Source organism: Muntiacus reevesi, chromosome 4 (assembly GCF_963930625.1).
Source record: "Muntiacus reevesi chromosome 4, mMunRee1.1, whole genome shotgun sequence".
NCBI lineage: Eukaryota > Metazoa > Chordata > Mammalia > Artiodactyla > Cervidae > Muntiacus > Muntiacus reevesi.
Window position 1 is genome coordinate 151,199,887 of NC_089252.1, and position 19,944 is coordinate 151,219,830.

A 19,944-nucleotide genomic window follows, 5' to 3' on the forward strand; every position below is an offset into this window, starting at 1 on the left:
TATCAGAAGAAATGATACCTCATTGACCCAGCAGCACAAACCAGAAACCTTGTTCTCATCCTTAACTGTGTCACATTTAATCCATTACATTCTGCTTGGGTTTTTTTTTTTTCTTTTTAATGCTTATATAATCTTTGAATCTTTCTCTGTAGCTAGTTTCCTGCTCTGAGCTACCCTTATCTCTCATCCAAACTGCTGTACAGCCCCCAACTCATCCCTCCACATCCCATTCTTGTTAACTTTCATTACCTAGGCAGGAGCCAGAGAGAAATTTTTGAAAGGCAAATATGATTATTCACTCCCCTGAAAACCCTGCAAAAATTTCCCATTGTCTACTGGGAAAGAGTCAAAATGCTTAATCCTTAATCAGTGCTTAATGCTTAATCAATGATCTGACTACTGCCTGGTTCACCAGACTCACCTTGATGGAGCCCTCACTTTCACTTTTTGGCTCTTAGCCACCTTGACCTATGAATTTCTAAAATGTACTGTATTCTCTTCTCTAAAGCCTCAGGGTCTACATAAATGCTGTTTTCTTTGCTTAAAACACTCTTTCCTGTCTGTTTTTTAAATTAACTTTCATTTGTCCCTGGTGAGCAGTTAACTTCTATTTATAACACTGCCCAAATATAATTTCCACAGGGAAGGCTGTTTTGATCTTTTAGAAAAGGTCACATCTCCTTAATAAATATTATGTTATCCTGTACCATTTCTCTTTCATTCATTCATTCTTTCAGGAATTATTGGGTGTCAACAATGTCATGTACTCTTCTAAAACCTGGAGATGGAATGAGAGGAGGCTAACCAGTCATAGGAAAAAACAAACAAGTAATTTCATCATCTAGATGAAGATTAGAAAGAAAATTAAACACACTCTTGTGTTAGGATGACTTGAAAGAGGTGCTTTGGGTAGGATGTTTGCATTCAATTTCATGAAGGTTAGTTTGTTTAATGTTTGTCTTCTCTGCAAGAGCGCAAGTGCCCAAGAACTGGGACTTCATTGCCCTTGCTCACAGTATCCGCAGCACTTGCTTGGTACCGTGGTCAGCACATGGCAGATGCAATAAGCATTGCTGAGTGAATGAACTAACCTACTGTGTTAGTGTCTTGGAGTTGCCATCACAAAGTATACAGACCAGGTGGCTTAAAACAGAGATCTTTATTCTGTCAGAGACTAGAATGCTAAAACGAAGGTGTTAGCAAGGCCTGACTTCCTCTGAAGTCTGAAGAAGAATCCTTCCTCACCTCTTCCTAGTTTCTGGTGTTTGCTGGCATTTCTTGGCATTCCTTGGCTTTAAGCTGCATCACTCCAGTCTCTTCCTTCTTCATTACACCACCTTCCTCTCTTTTGGTCTATCTGCTGTATCTCTGTGTTCAAATTCCCCTCCTCTTATCAGGATACCCTAATTACCATTGTCATCCAGGATGAGCGCAACATTTGATAACATCTGCAAAGACCCTATTTCCAAGTAAGGTGATATTTATAGGTATGTGGGTGGAGGTTACCCCTGCAATATATCTTTTGGGAGGACACACTTCAACCCATCATACCTACAACTAAAAGCTAAAGGAAAATTAAAAAGTTAATATTTTAAAAGTTTATACAGTTTTTAAGACTTATTTTTAAGTAAGTTGTTTCTGATGTACATAATTTCCCAGGTGGTGCTAGTAATAAAGAACCCACCTGCCTATGCAGGAGACGTAAGAGACATGGGTTCAATCCCTGGGTCGGGAGTATGCCCTGAAGGAGCACATTGCAACCCACTCCAGTATTCTTGCCTGAAAAATCCCATGGACCGCGAGAGTCTGGTGGGCCACAGTCCATGGGGTTGCAAAGAAGCAGACACGACTCAGCCCAGACATAGATGATGTACAAATATTTGGGAAGGCATTCCTATTTTACTTTGAGTAAGCATGATAGATTACTTTTTATTTGTGTAGACTATTGGTTGAGTCATAACCACAGCAATATCTGTGCCATCCTAAAAAATCAATACCATGATGTGAACCAAATTCATCTCGTATTCTCTTTTCCCTTAGCAGACAAGCACTTACTTCTTCATATATTAAAAATAAATGAATGTGGAAGGATATTCATGACTCTTGCATCATAAAAATTCATTCTGACATTCTTGCAAAGACTGTGCGTGGAATGTTGACATCTTTTTGTTATAAAATGACAGTTTTAGTACAAGTTGTTCTCACTGTGCCCAAGCAGGAAGAGCAAACAAAAGAAAAAGAATATGTTACAGTACTACCCACACATGAGGTGAACCTGTCAGGCAACAGAATGGCAGAAGTACTTTCGAAAAAGGTGGAGAAGCTCTTTTGTCTATGATGGGGAGAGGGAAGATGACTAATATTGTCTGCTTTATGCTATCTTAGGAAAGTATTCCTGATTTTCCCACCGATTGCCACATCTTGCCCTCTCTTGGATTCCATTGCACATTGTTTTCAGTTTTCTCAAATGACCCTTACCTCAGATTTGTTGCTCACACTGCTCTAAGGCTTTACATTAATTAACTCTATTAGTCTTCATAACAGTCTGTGTTCTCATTGCACAGGTGAGGGACTGAAGCACAGAGAAATGACATGCCTTGTTAGGTTAGAGTCACAGTTCAACCCAGTTTAACTCTTGGGTCTTTGTTCTTACTCATCATACTATACTGCCTGTGTTGTTAGTGAATGTTAAACTTATTTTATAGCCCTGCAGATTGTAAGCTTCTGAAGACGGTCACTATGTCTTTTTTATATTTACATCTGATATAAAACCAAGCTCAGTATCTTGTGTGTAACAGATACTCAATAAATGTTTGAAAATAAATTGAAGTTAGACCATGGTCTGCACAAGTCTATCCAGTATCTGGGGCTCTGAGTTCCAAAGCATAGTTTACTTGAGAAGATGTTCATTAAAAAAAAATATATTTATTTATTTGACTGCACCAGGTCTTAGTTGTGGCATACAGTATCTTTGATCTTTGTTGCAGCATGTGGGATCTTTAGTTTTTGCATGTGGGATCTTAGTTCCCTGGCCATGGATCAGACTCAGGCCCCCTGCATTGGGAATGAGGAGTCTGAACCACTGGATCACTGAGAAAGTCCAGTTTTGATGCTTCCAGCCTCCAGGTGCTTCTTTCCTTCACTCTCTCCCCCAGTGCCGACTGAACAGCTATAAAAATGTGCACTTAGGTTGAGATCCTAAATGTTTTCATTGAGGATAGCTTAAAATGTTGTCCTCTTTAAAAATATTTGTATTACTCAGGAGTCAATCACTCTAATAATTTCTGCCATCAGTCAGTAAATGGGGGAGGTATTTAAGCAGTAGCACTCTTCCTAAGCTACAAAAATTGTACCAATTTTCATGTAAAATATCATTTTACAAGTCTGTTGGTAACTTCTGCACTTGTTTACTCTCTTCATGTATAAATATGTACATGTGTGCGTGCTAAGTTGCTTCAGTTGTGTCCAACTCAGTGACCCTATGGACTGTAGCCTGCCAGGCTCCTCTGTCCTTGGGATTCCCCAGGCAAGAAGACTAGAGTGGGTTGCCATTCCTTCTCCAGGGGATCTTCCCACCCTAGGGATCAAACCCACGTCTCTTATGTCTCCTGCACTGGTAGATGGGTTCTTTACCACGAGGGCCACCTGGGAAGCTCTATGTATAAATAAAATATTAATTAATAGTAAATAAAAACTTTACTCTTCAGTTTTGAGTTTGGCAGTTCTGAAATAATGTAACCATGTTTGTATTCATTCTATTATCTAAGAATTTAAATGAATCTTGCCTTTTTACTATGTGATATGTGTATCACAAGCCTGTGGGCAATAGATGAGCTTTAAGAAAGCTGAGAATCAATAAAATAGGAATGTTAATAAAGCTTGTAGCACATAAATATTTGGATTCATTGAGTATTTATTAGTTTTAGATGAGACTACATTAGGAAACCTTTGTTACATGGAGGTTGTAATTAAGTGAATAATATATTCAAATTCAGTACAAAACAGCTTTTTCCACATCTTTTTACTGGCAGTTCTTTAGTAAGAAACTTCAAGGAACTAAAGACTTAAAAAGTAATGACAAAATATGCAAATGTAATATTTTATAATTCTTTGTGAAGAATTAAAATTTAAAAAGATATGTCCAAATGGATTCTCTTCGACAGCTCATTATTATCTTCTTAATCTATGCTGGCATTTGTGATTTCATCATTTTCTTAAGAAAGTGCACTTGTCTCTTAACCTTTTTTATTGTTCTTCTGTTCCATTTGTATACTTGAAAATTCCATCTTAGTTTCTGTTAAAATACATGCACTCTAAATTATTCCTTTCTCTTTCTCTGTAGGATATTCCTCTTTCTTTTAAGAATCTCTTCAGTGTCTGACCTAAGGTTTATCTATGTGTAAAGACTTTATTTTGAGAGTCATTTTTTTGTACTGCCATCAATTATCTATGAAAATAAACATCAGTATGATTATGAAAAAAGTGAACTTGTTTTCTGTAGGGTTTTTTTGTGGTTTCCTTTGGGAGTTGGGTTTGTTTTTAGCATTGACTTATGTATTAGTTTGCTGGAGCTTGTTAAAAAACAAAATTCAACTGAGTAAATTTGAAGATCTAATTGGCTTTATTCAATGATTCATGAATCAGACAACATGCCATCTAGCAAACAGAAAGGCAATTCCAAAGAGCTGTAAAGAAGAAAAGGCTTTTAAAGTCAGAAGTGGGTGGGATCGGAAATCATAAATAAAGTAAAAGATTATTTCTGACAAGATCACCTTTCTTTGGGAGGTAGGCAGGGGTCTATCGGGCAGAGTCTGTCACTAGTGCTGACCAAGAAGTTCCAAGATGACTGGTTAAGATTGCATTCCTAGGAGAGACTGAAACTATAGTTAGATTAGGTTTTAAGTCTTGTTTTGCTGACCTGGGGCTTAGCACAAGTTACCCCATTTAGGGTCTATTGTCTCTTTTTTACCTGGAGGCTATGAGAAACGGCCACACACTGGATGTTTGTACAATAGGAACTTATCTTCTTGCAATTCTGGAGGCTAGAAGTCCAAAACCAAGGCAACTGTAGAATTGGTTTCCTCAGAGAGGGGTTCCAAGCCTCTTACCTAGCTTCTGATGGTTTTCCGGCCATCCCTGGTGTTCCCTGTCTTGTATTCACATCACCCTGATCGCCATCTGTTACTTACACAGGTTCTGGGATTCTTTAATCAGTAGAAATTGATGAGGCCAGATGATAAATTCAGGCAAGGCTTTAATGAGACTCATGCTACAACACAAGGGAGTGAAAAGTGACAGGCGCCCCTTGGTTGCTCCCTGAGTGGGGGACAAGGTGGTTCTTTAAATGAGGTGATGGGAGGGGTGGATCGGTGAGTTGGGCGGAGGAGGTGGCTTTAGGTGTTCCGCTCACCCCCTCTGGTGGTGCTGTTTGCAGGGTGCACACACAGAACCCTGCTTTTTCTCCCAGCACCTCAGAAGTGGCATTTGTCTTCTGGCCTTTTTGTATCTTTTTGTTCACTATTGACCCAACTGCGCTTGTGTGCAGTTATTTTTAGTCCCTTATAGTTTCTTTGTATTTTGTTGATCCGGGAGACATTTGTCCAGGTGCCAGCACTGCAGCGAAAGGGTCCCAGGCCCAGCCTATCTCACCTTCGTGTGCACCTGGCATTTATTTCTGTGGGTGTGTCTCTGTGTTCAAATGCCTCCTTTTTGTAAGGATAGAGTTACATTGGATTAGGGCTCACCCTGCTGACATCATGTGCTATTGTGATGTATAATAAGAAATATATATTTGTTCTTTGTCACCATTTCCTACAGAGATCTCCTAAAAACCATGGAATTTCCTAAGTGTAATTAAGATGTCTTTGTTATGTTAATGAGGTAACTTTTAGAAAGCACTTAAGGAATGGGGGCTGGTTGCCAGCGGTGTCAGACGTGATTAGAGGATTGGAACTGTCAGCCCGTACCTCAACCTCCAGGGAGGGGACAGGGGCTGGAGATTGAATCAATCACCAGTGACCAATGAATAAACCAGTCATGCCTATGATATAAGTCTCTGTAAGAGCCCAAAGGGTTTGAAGAGCTTCAGGGTGGTGAACACAGGGTGGTGTCAGGAAATAGTGCCCCTGATGAGGGCATGGAAACTCCACTCCTTTTTCTCACGCCTTGCCTTCTGCATTTCTTTAGTCAGGCCCTTCCTGAGTTATATATTTTATAACAATAAACAGGCAATCTAATGGTTGGCCAAAAGGTTTATTTGGTCTTTTCTGTAAGATGGCTCTAGGAGCACTTAGCTGTCTTTAACTTCATTCGGAACAATTTTGTTAGATTATCCTGTGACAACTGTCATATCAGTGTGCATTTAAACAGAACATCAAAATTGGTGAGTTTTTGTGTAGCCATTTTAATATTGAAGATGGGAGATAAAAGCAGCATTTTTGGTGTCTTATGCTTTATTATTTCAAAAAAGGTAAATATGCACTTGAAGAAAACATTTGTACAGTGTGTAGAGAAAGTGCTGTGACTGATCAGATGTGTCAAAGTGGTCTGTGAAGTTTCATGCTGGAGGTTTCTTGCTGGATGATGCTCGGTGGTCGGGGAGAATGGTTGAAGTTGATAGTGATCAAATCAAGATGGATAATCATCAATGTTATACTATGTGGGAGATAGCTGACATACTCACAATATCCAGATCAAGTGCTGAAAGTCATTTGTACCAGCTTGGTTATGTTCATTGCTTTGAGGTTTGGGTTCCACATAAGTTAAGTGAAAAAACCTTCTTGACAGTATTTCCTCATGTAATTCTGTACAGAAATGTAGTGAAAACATTCCAGTTTTAAAACAAATTGTGACAAGCAATGAAAAGTGGATACTGTACAATAATGTGGAATGGAAGAGATCATGGGGCAAGTGAAATGAAACACCACCAACCACATCAAAGGCCAATCTTCATCCAAAGAAGGTGTTGTTGTATTTATGGTGTGACTGGAAGGGAGCCCTGTATTATGAGCTCTTTCTGGAAAACCAAACTATTAATTCCAACAAGTACTGCTCCCAGATCAACTGAAGGCAGCGCTTGACCCAAAGTGTCCAGAATTATTGAACAGAAAATACATAATCTTCCATCAGGACAACCCAATACCAAGTGTTTCTTTGATGACCAGGCAAAAAACTGTTATAGCTTGACTGGGAAGTTCTGATTCCTCCACTGTATTCATCAGGCCCTGTACCTTAGATTTGCCTTTACAGAATTCTCTTCATGGAAACAAAAAAAAACACTCAATTCCATGGAAGACTATAAAAGGCACCTGAAACAGCTCTTTACTCAAAAAGATAAAAAGTTTTGGAAAGATGGAATTATGAAGTCGCCTGAAAAATGGCAGAAGGTAGTGAAACAAAACGGTGAATCCGTTGTTTAATAAAGTTCTCTGTGAAACTGAAAATCACATCTTTTATTTTTACTTTAAAAGCAAAGGAGCATTTTGGCCAACCCAACAGGAAGTGAAATGGAGGGAGTCTTACGATGCTCCAGTTTATAGCCAGTTGGTCAGAAGCACAGATAATCCAGGCTTGTGACTAGGATCTGAAGTGGTAGTGCAGTTTTCAATCTTATAAGACTGATCTCTTAACTTGTGGTATCTGGTATCTAACCAGAGATAGTGTAGGAATTGAGTGTAAGAATTGAGTTGAATTATAGGCCGCCCACCTAGTGTCCAAGAATTGCTTACTGATGTGGGAAACACTTCCTTCCTGTGCCGCTCTCCACATATTGGAATTGATATCAGAATTTGTGTACCTCAACTTGATCAAGACTGTATTTCCATGTTTTCTTTTTCCATTGCTGAAAAATCTAAGGATTAAAAACATAAAAGTTATTAGAGATAGGCAAGCGTATCATTTAGGATATTTGTGGCTACAAGGAACTGAACACCCGGAAAGTGTCTTAAACAAAAGCTTGATTTTTTCACCTTTGGAGAAATCTGGCAGAAGGGTGATTGAAGGTCTGGTTAGCTTATTGGCTAAGCAATATGGAAACTCAAGCTCTTTCTGTCTCTTCACTCTGTCATTCTCAGCATGCTGGCTGTCTTTGTCAGGTCTCTTTAGGGTCATATGCTCATGACCTCAATAAGGAAGGTGGGAAACTGCATATGTGGTCTTAACGGTGCCTGTATAGGGGATCAGGAACTGTCTGTAGGGGGAAACAGTAGCAGTGAATGACTGTTTGACCATGTCCTTCAAAGGAGAGATGCTGTTAATTTTCTATGCATGCCACCTTATGGAGGCTATTAATAGGAAGGCTCCTTTTTAAAGTTAAAGATAGATAATTCATATAGTCTGACATAAAATCATTAGTGAGCAAGGGTAGAAGAAGGAGGCTTCATGGTGTGTTTGGATATGAAGTGGCTGGAGGTACTTCTAAGGTATTTTCTCTGCACAAATATGAAAAGAGGATACTAAGGTTCTGAGGTTTTCCTGGTTGGCAGGAGAATCTACGTGTGTGTGTGTGTGTGTGTGTGTGTGTGCATGCATGCATATACATGGGTATATCCCCAAATAATATAAGGCTAATGAGGTCATTATGCAACTAAAATGATTAATAAAAAATATAACAGATTGGTATAAGTTATAATAGAAGTGTATATGACTTCATGAAACTCTCCAAAACATTTTGCAAGCTTTGGTGTTATACAAGTTTCAGATTTAGTGGGTTACTTTCCAGATAGAAAAGAAGAGAGGCTCATTAGCAAAACAGTTTGTTAACAGAAGAGTCCCTTTCTCTTTACTCTAAATGTGAGGCTAATACAACAGGGAAGAGCTGTATGTTAGGAAGAAAAACACGGCATGATCAAATTTAATGGTGAATACCATGTTTCTCATTAAGTTTAGGCCACTGCCACAATCCCATTAATCCCATCCATTAATACTTTCTGCCTAAATAAATTTTTACTGTGATGGTCACATTCATTTTTTTTGCAAGCCACACTTCACAGGAAATTTAGCTAAGGTCAAGATGTTTGCAGTAGAGTAACTAGGACCATGAAAGGACTGAAAACATTCAAACAAAATGGTATTACTTTTATACTGCAGCCCAAACTACCACAAACTTAGTGGCGCAAACAACACTGGATAATCATCAAGGAGTGTGTCATCATCTGTACATCAATCTGTATAATCATCTTGGTCTGGAGTGAACCTAGTCTACTGCAATGTTTCTCAGCCCTGGCTGCATATTAGAATCACCTTGGGAGCTTTGACAATATACTGATTCTAAATCAGAGTCTCTCTGGGTTAGGCCCCAAGCACTGTGATTTTTTTAATTCTTTATTATCAGTAAATATCCCAGGTAAAAGTATTTAGTTTGGGTGCCATCATAATGAAATTAATAGTAGACTGAAGGTGAAATGGACCATTTTGAAAGATGGTGAATTCTGCTTCAGTCAACATGTTTCAGTAAAAGTAATACAGCGGCGTGGCAAGAATGTCCGAGGGAATTTGAGAACGGATACTTGGCTGCACTGTTGCTGCTGCTGCTGCTGAGTCACATCAGTCATGTCCGACTCTGTGTGACCCCATAGATGGCAGCCCACCTGGGATTCTCCAGGCATTTCCTTCTCCAATGCATGCATGCATGCTAAGTCGCTTCAGTCGTGTCTGACTCTGTGTGACCCTATGGATAGCAGCTCACCAGGCTTCTCTGTCCACAGGATTCTCTAGGCAAGAATATTGGAGTGGGTTGCTAATTTCCTTCTCCAACTTGGTTGGATTGGAAGACCTTTAACATCTCTTTTGACCTTGAGAGTCTATGAGTCTATGATACTGGTATTTAATAAGTGTTAAACATGACTTATAATAAGTCAACTAGAAGGCTTTCAAATTTTGATGTTTTCTTGACATCCATACTGCATATAAATGTCTTTTGAAAAATGGGCATGTTGGGCTCTCGAAGGTAGTGTAATGCTAGACTCAGTGAGGAGAGCTGGAGAGATGTATGTGATAGAGAAGAGAAGCTGTGGAGACTTTACTGGAAAGAACTAAGAATAATTCAGGGCCATGACCTATTTCATAGCAGTTTCCACATTTCTCTTGCTTTGTTTACTCTCACCTTGGTGATAATAATTTCTATTTTTTAAAATGTGAGTTTAATGTGATGGTTGAATAGTATCAATTTCTTTTCAACTTGGATCCTGAATCCATTTCATTTACTTGATTTCTGTTTTACTTACTGTTTAGGTTGCTTTTATATTTTCAGCACTCTTGCCTTTATATATCTTCTTTTCATTTAATTTCCCTTGTCTATTTCCTTTATGAAATTTTAATTTCTTTCCCAGCTTCTTCATCTTCATTACTTTAAACCAGCAGTTATTTGCAGTTTTTATACAGGTAAGGTTGGCCCGTTGATTGCCTATCATCTGCTGAGTCAGCACACTCTAATACATTTTACTTGTTAAATTATGTAGGCTTTTCCAGTACTTTAACTTTGATTTAAACATACTTGAAATATATAATGCAGATTTTAGAAATTTAAATATAGTAGGTGATGAAATGTTACATTTTGGAAAGTGGTGGTTGTGAATATACATTAAAGGTGTTTGAAAAAGCTCTTACATTATTCTGCAGCTAGGCAACTTCCAGCCCAACTCGATTTGTATCATGCTGAAACAAATTACAGGGATTGATGTGTGATGTCATTTAAGAAGTACAATGGGCTGACAACTTTATACATATAATTAACACAAATTACCAAGCAGTAGTGGTGGTTATTTTATAATGCTTTCCCTACTTTGCGCATCTGTTTCCACAAAATGCAGACAGCAGTCTTTGAAGGAGGACTGTTCAGCATTCTAATGGTGGATTCTCAGTAAAGTGTTGTCTGACCTCGGACTCTGCATTTGTATTTTGAAGAAGCTTCAGAATAAGTTAAAAGTTATTGGAAAGAAAATCATAATCTCTGTTTACTTCAAAGTATATTAATTTCAGTTCTGATATGTCCTAACAACTACCAGTTAAGTTAAAAGTTCACAGAAGATGCAGACTAGAATGGGAAATTTTTAGGAACACATTACATGTGTTTCATTTCCTTATTAATGTTCCATGGTGATTGTTTAAGATCAGATGGTAGTCAGAGGGATGAGAAGACATACATGTTCTTCATTTGCTGAGAAAGTTAAGATAACCTTGAGTATGAAATAAAGCAAAGTGCAATTAGAAAGCAATTCAAGTTGACTCACACTCCTGGAGTTAGTTACATATTATCACTTTAATTGCCTTCAGTTTTGTAAATTTTGCTAATCTGAAACTTGAAAAACTACATTATTTTTTATCATTATATTATACTATTCCAATGAATATGAAAATGAGTTCTCCTGAAAGTTTCCTCTGTACTAAATCTCTCTAGGCTTTATTTTTGATGGCATCTTCACTGATGTCTCCTAAAATTATAGGTCCAACTCAGGCATCTCTCCAAATAACAAGAGTATATATGCAATAGCCTATTTACTATCTTCACTTTCAGTTGACATTCACCAGATATTTATTAAGCAGCTACTGTGTGCTAAGGGCTTCCCAGATAGCTCTAGTGGTAAAGAACCCGCTTGCCAATGCAGGAGATATAAGAGACATGGATTTGATCTTGGGTTGGAAAGATCCCCTGGCGAAGGGCATAGCAACCAACTCCACTATTCTTGCCTGGAGAATCCTAAGGATAGAGCCTGGCTGGCTATAGTTCATACGGTCTCAAAGAATTGGACACTATTGAAGCAACTTAATATGCATGCACACATATGTGCTAGGCACTGTTCTAGCCTCTGGGAATAATACCACAGAAAACAAAACAAGAAAAATCCTGCCTTCATGAAGCTTTCATTCTATTAAGAGAAACAATGAACTAAATAAAGGAAATACATGGATGTTAGATGATGTAGAGAAAATTCTAGGAAAGACGGTAGAAAATATGTTTATGGGGTGAGTTACAGTCTTAAAAGAGATAGTTGTCAGTTCTCCAGAGAAAATATACAGATAGCCAGCAAGCACATGAAAAGATATTCAATATTATTAGTTACTAGAGAAATGCAAATCAAAACTGCAGTGAGTTTTGATTTACATTATCACCTCATGTGTCAGAATCACCATCATTAAAAAGTCTATAAATGATAAATACTGGAGAAAAAGGAATCCACATACACTGTTGGTGGGAATGTGAATTGGTGCAGCCACCATGGAAAATGGATTGGAGGTTTCTTTAAAAACTAAAAATAGAGTTACCATCAGTTCAGTTCAGTTTAGTTGCTCAGCCATGTCCGACTCTTTGCGACCCCATGAACCGCAGCATGCCAGGCCTCCCTGTCTATCACCAACTCCCAGAGTCCACCCAGACCCATGTCCATTGAGTGGTGATACCATCCAACCATCTCATCCTCTGTCGTCCCTTCTCCTTCAGCCCTCAATCTTTCCCAGCATCAGGGTCTTTTCAAATGAGTCAGCTCTTTTTATCAGGTGGCCAAAATATTGGAGTTTCAGCTTCAACATCATCCCTCCAATGAACACCCAGGACTGCTCTCCTTTAGGATGGACTGGTTGGATCTCCTTGCAGTCCAAGGGACTCTCAAGAGTCTTCTCCAACACCACAGTTCAAAAGCATCAATTCTTCTGTGCTCAGCTTTCTTTATAGTCCAACTGTCACATCCCTACATGACCACTGGAAAAACCATAACCTTGACTAGATGGATCTTTGTTGGCAAAATAATGTCTCTGCTTTTTAATATGCTGACTAGGTTGGTCATAACTTTCCTTCTAAGGAGTAAGTGTCTTTTAATTTCATGGCTGCAATCACCACTCACAATGATTTTGGAGCCCAGAAAAATAAAGTCTGACACTGTTTCCACTGTTTCCCCATCTATTTGCCAAAAGTGATGGGACCAGATGCCATGATCTTAGTTTTCTGAATGTTGAACTTTAACCCAACTTCTTCACTCTCCTCTTTCACTTTCATCAAGAGTCTCTTTAGTTCTACTTCACTTTCTGCCATAAGGGTGGTATCATCTGTATATCTGAGGTTATTGATATTTCTCCTGGCAATCTTGATACCAGCTTGTGCTTCTTCCAGCCCAGTGTTTCTCATGATGTACTCTGCATATAAGTTAAACAAGCAGGGTGGCAATATACAGCCTTGACGTACTCCTTTTCCTGTTTGGAACCAGTCTGTTGTTCCATGTCCAGTTCTAACTGTTGCTTCCTGACCTGCATACAGGTTTCTCAAGAGGCAGGTCAGGTGGTCTGGTATTCCCATCTCTTTCAGAATTTTCCACAGTTTGTTGTGATCCACACAGTCAAAGGCTTTGGCATAGTCAATAAAACAGAAGTAGATTTTTTCTGGAACTCTCTTGCTTTTTCAGTGATCCAGCAGATGTTGGCAGTTTGATCTCTGGTTCTTCTGCCTTTTCTAAAACCAGCTTGAACATCTGGAAGTTCACGGTTCACATATTGCTAAAGCCTGGCTTGGAGATTTTTGAGCATTCCTTTACTAGCATGTGAGATGAGTGCAATTGTGTGGTAGTTTGAGCATTCTTTGGGATTGCCTTTCTTTGAGATTGGAATGAAAACTGGCCTTTTTCAGTCCTGTGGCCACTGCTGAGTTTTCCAAATTTGCTGACATATTGAGTGCAGCACTTTTATCATCTTTTAGGATTTGAAATAGTTCAGCTGGAATTCCATCACCTCCACTTTGTTCATAGTGATGCTTCCTAAGGCCCACCTGACTTCACATTCCAGGAAGTCCGGCTCTTGGTGAGTGTGAGTGATCACACCTTTGTGATTATCTGGGTCGTGAAGATCTTTTTTGTACAGTTCTTCTGTGTATTCTTGCCACCTCTTCTTAATATCTTCTGCTTCTGTCAGGTCCATACCATTTCTGTCCTTTATTGAGCCCATCTTTGCATGAAATATTTCCTTGGTATCTCTAATTTTCTTGAAGAGATCTCTAGTTTTTCCTATTCTATTGTTTTCCTCTATTTCTTTGCATTGATTGCTGAGGAAGGCTTTCTTATCCCTCCTTGCTATTCTTTGGAACTCTGCATTCAAATGGGTATATCTTTCCTTTTCTTCTTTGCTTTTCTCTTCTCTTCTTTTCACAGCTATATGTAAGGCCTCCTCTAACAACCAGTTTGCTGTTTTGCATTTCTTTTTCTTGGGGATGGTATTACTCCCTGTCTCCTGTACAATGTCATGAACCTCCACCCATAGTTCATCAGACACTCTTGTCTATCAGATCTAGTCCCTTAAATCTATTTCTCACTTTCACTGTATAGTCTTAAGCGATTTGATTTAGGTCATACCTGAATGGTCTCGTGGTTTTCCCCACTTTCCTCAATTTAAGTCTGAATTTGGCAATAAGGAGTTCTTGATCTGAGTCACAGTCAGCTCCCGGTCTTGTTTTTGCTGACTGTATAGAGCGTCTCCATCTTTGGCTACAAAGAATATAATCAATCTAATTTTGCTGTTGACCATCTGGTGATGTCCATGTGTAGAGTCTTCTCTTGTGTTGTTGAAAGAGGGTGTTTGCTATGACCAGTGCGTTCTCTTGGCAGAACTCTGTTAGCCTTTGCCCTGCTTCATTCTGTACTCCAAGGCCAAATTTGCCTGTTACTCTAGGTGTTTGTTGACTTCCTACTTTTGCATTCCAGTCCTCTATAATGAAAAGGACATCTTTTTTGGGTGTTAGTTCTAAAAGGTCTTGTAGGTCATCATAGAACTGTTCAACTTCAGCTTCTTCAGCATTACTGGTTGGGGCATAGACTTGGATTACCGTGATATTGAATGGTTTGCCTTCGAAATGAACAGTGATCATTCTGTCGTTTTTGAGATTGCATCCAAGTACTGCATCAAACTCTTTTGTTGACTATGATTGCTACTCCATTTCTTCTAAGGGATTCTTGCCCACAGTACTTGATATAATGGTCATCTGAGTTAAATTCATCCATTCCAGTCCATCTTATTTTGCTGATTCCTAGAATGTCGATGTTCATTCACTCTTGCCAACTCCTGTTTGACCACTTCCGATTTGCCTTGATTCATGAACCTAACATTCCAGGTTCCTATGCAATATTGCTCTTTACCACATCGAATCTTGCTTCTATCACCAGTCCCATCCACAACTGCGTGTTCTTTTTGCTTTGGCTCCATCCCTTCATTCTTTCTGGAGTTATTTCTCCACTGACCTCCAGTAGCATATTGGGCACCTACTGACCTGGGGAGTTCATCTTTCAATGTCCTATCTTTTTGCCTTTTCATACTGTTCATGGTGTTCTCGAGGCAAGAATACTGAAGTGGTTACCATATGATCTTGCAATCCCACTCCTGGGCATATATCTGGAGAAAACTCTAATTTGAAAAGATATATGCACCCTAGTATTCATGGCAGCACAATTTACATTAGCCACATATGGAAGCAACCTGGGCTAAATGTCCATCGACAGATGAATTGATAATGAAGATATAATATATACATATAATGTAATATTATCAGCCATAGAAGAGAATGAAATAATGCCATTTTCAGGGACACAGATGGACCTAGACATTATCATATGACGTGAAATAAGGCAGACAGAGAAAGACAACTATCATATAATATCACTTATATGTGGGTTCTAAATATGATACAAATGAACTTATTTAGAAAGCAGAAATAGACTCACAGACATAGAAAACAAACTTATGGTTACCAAACGGGATGGGGAGGGGAGAGCTGAATTAAAAGTTTGAAATTGACATACTCACACTACTATATACAAGATAGGTGAACGTCAAGGACCTACCGTATAGCACAGGGAACTATACTCAGTATTTTGTAATAACTTATAATGGAAAAGAATCTGAATATATATATATATATATATATATATATATATATATATACAGTATGTATAACTGAATCACTTTTCTGTATACTTAAATTCAATACAACATTATAAATTAGCCCTTCAATAAAGGGCTTCCCTGATGGCTCAGTTAGTAAAGAATCTGCCTGCAGTGCAGGGGACTGAGGTTCAATCCTTGGGTCAGGAAGATCCCCTGGAGAAGGGAATGGCTACCCACTGCAGTATTCTTGCCTGGAGAATTTCATGGACAGAGGAGCCTGGTGGGCTACAGTCCACGGGGTCACAAAGAGTTGGACATGACTAAGTGACTAACACTTTCACTTCAGTTAAAAAAAAAACAAAAACTTTCTTATAACAGAAAAAAGAGGTGGTCAGGGAAAACCTTATAGATACGGTGATGTTTGAGCCACATAAACATCTGCAGGAAGAGCAGTCCAGGCAGAAAGAACAGTATGTGCCCAGGTCTGACTGACTTGTTCTGGAAACAGTAAGGAGGCCAAGGAGACTGAAATGGAACAGGGGAGGGAGACTGGGCTCAGAGGGGTAACATGGATCAGGTCATGGGAAACTTAGCAGGGACTTTCCTTTTACTTCAAGCAAGATGGGAAAGTACTGAGGGTTTTGTGCAGAGTGACACATCAGACTTCTGTTGTAATGGGATCACTTCTTTGCATGCTGTTTGGGGTGCAGACTAGGGGAAGGATGGTAGCAGAGAGACCAGTTAGGATGCTAGTTTGGATGAAGGTGGTTGTGGGCAAACATGATAAATGGGCAGACTTGAAATATATATTGAAGAGGAGCAGAAAGGACATATTGGACGATTCGATGTGGAATGTGAGAGAAATGATTCCAAGATTTTTGACTTGAGCATTCAGAATGATTCATCCAATTTTCATGGAAATGCTTGTATTCAATCTGGAAGAAAAAAACATTTACACTTTGTTATTATGAAATGTCTATTAAAAAAAATGAAGTCGCTTGGTTTTGTCCGACTCTTTGCGGCTCCATGAACGTAGCCTGCCAGGCTCCTCCATCCTTGGGGTTTTCCAGGCAAGAATACTGGAGTGGGTTGCCATTTCCTTCTCCAGATGATCTTCCCAACCCAGGGACTGAACCCGGGTCTCCCACATTGCTGGCAGACTCTTTACTGTCTGAGCCACAAGGGAGCCTCCAAGACTTAGTTTTAATCCTCAGAATTTGAGTTCTTAAGCTCTTACAGTTTTACTTTTAAGGTAATCCTGAACACCTTTTTTTCTCAAGAAGTACAGTGATCTGAAATTTCAAGCAGCAGTGAATTCAATGTAAGCCATATTGCTTTCTTTAAAGTATACTAATGTTCATGAATTTTTAAATTATGAGTTTTCGGGTTCCATTGGTGGTAAAGTCACAAATATTTCTAATTTGAAACATAAATCTTCATCCTACCTTAGTTTCCCAATTATTTCTGACCACTAATTTTTGGATTGAAAAGGAGAAAAGTTACTATATTTCATTCATCTTTGTTTCCAACTCTAGTTTGAAAGCTAGCTTTCTAAATAACTATTTTTTTCTGGATAGAAAAATAATGCATACTGATTTTGGACAGTTTGAAAAATAGGAGGAAGTACTATAAGAAAACTATTGATCAACTTTATTTCTTCATCCTTCTGTTACATTTTTATATCCGGACTTTTCTAGCCAGGTGTGGGAACAAAATAATGAAAGCTCAGAGACTGTGGCTCACTACCCAGGGTAAACACCGATGTTTCAGTACAGTTTCCTACTTAAGGGAAGAACCCAAATGGCCATGTTTCATCTCATTTCCACCAATCTCTAAACAGGCTAAAGATTTATTATGGAAATTTCCCAGAATAAATGTGCAATAAAATATTTTGGGAAAGGAAAGAAAAGCACTCCTTCTGACTCTAGCATGTTTACTTAACATAAAGCTGCATTGTGCTTATTCTATATCTAGCACTGATCCAAGCACTTTGTAAATGTTAACTTATTAAATTTATCTATCATCAGAACAACCCCTGACTTTGGTAATGTTGCCGCTCCCATTTTACAGAGAAGAAAATCAGCGCAGATTGGTTAAGTAATTTCCCAAGGTCACACATCTAGTAAGTGAGATAGTTAGGATTTCATTTCAGACAGTTCCACTCTTAAGTCAGTCCTAACTGCCACTAAACCCTGATGATTCTGTGTCCCTTACAACAAGAATTCAAGTTCATTTTTGTTTTGTTCAGATAAACCCAGATAGAATCTTATATTTTTATTCCTATGATCATAATTTAAAAATTTAAGGCTGGTATATTTTTATGCACTATTAGGCTTAGCATGTAGAAGGTACTAAAAAAGTTTATTGAGTGAGGAATATGTGTGTGTGTGTGTGTGTGTGTGTGTGTGTGTGTGTGTGGTATGGAACCAGTTTATATTGTAGTGTTATCCTCATTGGCCCAGTAACATTTTTCAGAATACATTTCCACAGAATCTTAATCTTCTAATATGCTCCTTAAAAAAGTCAGAGAGGGGGGGCATTTCTGTGGTCAAATTAATCCATAAAACTGTATATTTTCTTTTGAGATTCACAATGTGTAATAGTATATTAAGAAGTGCAGAAAAGTCTAGAGTGAAAAGATTCTTTAAATTTTGTTTAACATTATTTGATCAGAGAGATACTTTTTATGCCATATCTGACAATATTCCATAAAACTAGTATTTATGGAACACACTTTGGCAAATAACTACTTAACAGGAGTAAAAGCAGTCTGCTTAGTCTAACAGACTACTTAACTATTTAAAAATAAATTACAAGGCTACATTTGCAATTTCATTTTACAAATATATCATCCATTGTTTCTCCTCATAAGCCACACCTCTCTCTTCACAATTACCCTAAATGTGCTGTGTATTTATTCCTCTAGGTTTTGCTGATGATTTTCCATCTGCATGAGCTTCTAACTTCCCAATACCAACTTCTCCCAGAACACAGACGTACATAAACCTTCCATCTGAGCCCTGACTCAGTCCTCCAGGCCCAGTTTACATATCACCTATGGTCCTCCTCGGACTCAGATTTAATCACCCTTCGTTTTTGGTGCCTTAGCATTTCATATGCAAGCATATATTGTACATATATATTTTTCTTATATGTGTGTCTTTCCCTCTAGTTTATGGGTGACTTGAAGGCAGAGATGTGTCTTTTACTAGCTTTTGTTTCCTTATCACATAGTAAATATTGTTGTGACAAATAGCTATCCTGGAAAGCTTCTTTAATTTTCATTTTCAGTTGACACTTGAACAACATGGGTTGAACTGTGCAGATACACCTATATGTGATTTTTTTCAATGATAAATACTACAGGAGTATGCGACTGAAGTGACTTAGCAGCAGCAGCAGCAGCATGCCATCTGTGGCTGGTTGAATCCACAGATGTGGAACCACAGATATAGAGGAACTGTAGCTACAGAGGGCTGACTATGAACTATACTTGGATTTTTTTTCAAGGGTCAACTGTGCTTTTGATTCTGATACATTGACCCAAACCAGGTTGCCTGTAAGAGTTTTGTAGCTTTCTTTCTAGAAGTGGTGAAAGTTAAAGAGATACTTTATGATGATGTTTATGTCTGTGAAAGATTATAATTTGTGAGTATAATATGTAATGTAACTGGGGGTATTTAGACTTCAACTGCTGCTGAGTCACAGTGCCATTGTAAGCTAAATAGTCACCACTAGAAATATAATATCTTCCCTGGTTGCTTAGACAGTAAAGCGTCTGTCTACAATGCGGGAGACCTGGGTTCGATCCCTGGGTTGGGATATAAGAATATATATAGTATTTCTATATATAAGAAATATATAGTATTTCTTATAGTCTCTTTAAGCTTGGACAATTGTGAACAGTGGTCAGAGTGATTGCAACAATTGTCTGAAACCTGCAGACTTCCCTGTTGACATACAGTAGTAAGAATACACATGGAAGAAATAATCTCATGTTAAGTGGCTCAAACATTTCCTTCCTTTATATTCCTCCTGCCCAGGTATTTGAAAAATAGTACTTAATTTTTAAATATAACTACTATTTCC

At 38.4% G+C, this 19,944-nt stretch overlaps 1 protein-coding gene across 2 annotated transcripts in view; it reads left to right on the plus strand.

Moving 5' to 3' along the window:
- Positions 1-19,944, plus strand: part of NELL2 (neural EGFL like 2) — a 431,246-nt gene that overhangs the window by 19,226 nt on the left and 392,076 nt on the right. Inside the window, exon 1 of one of the 2 annotated variants that reach the window (XM_065932166.1) lies at positions 7,284-7,385. The exons of the other annotated variant lie outside the window; for it this stretch is intronic. The gene's annotated coding sequence lies outside the window, so the exon portion shown is untranslated. Of the gene's footprint in view, positions 1-7,283; positions 7,386-19,944 lie in introns of those variants that run through there. 2 annotated transcript variants of the gene reach the window in all.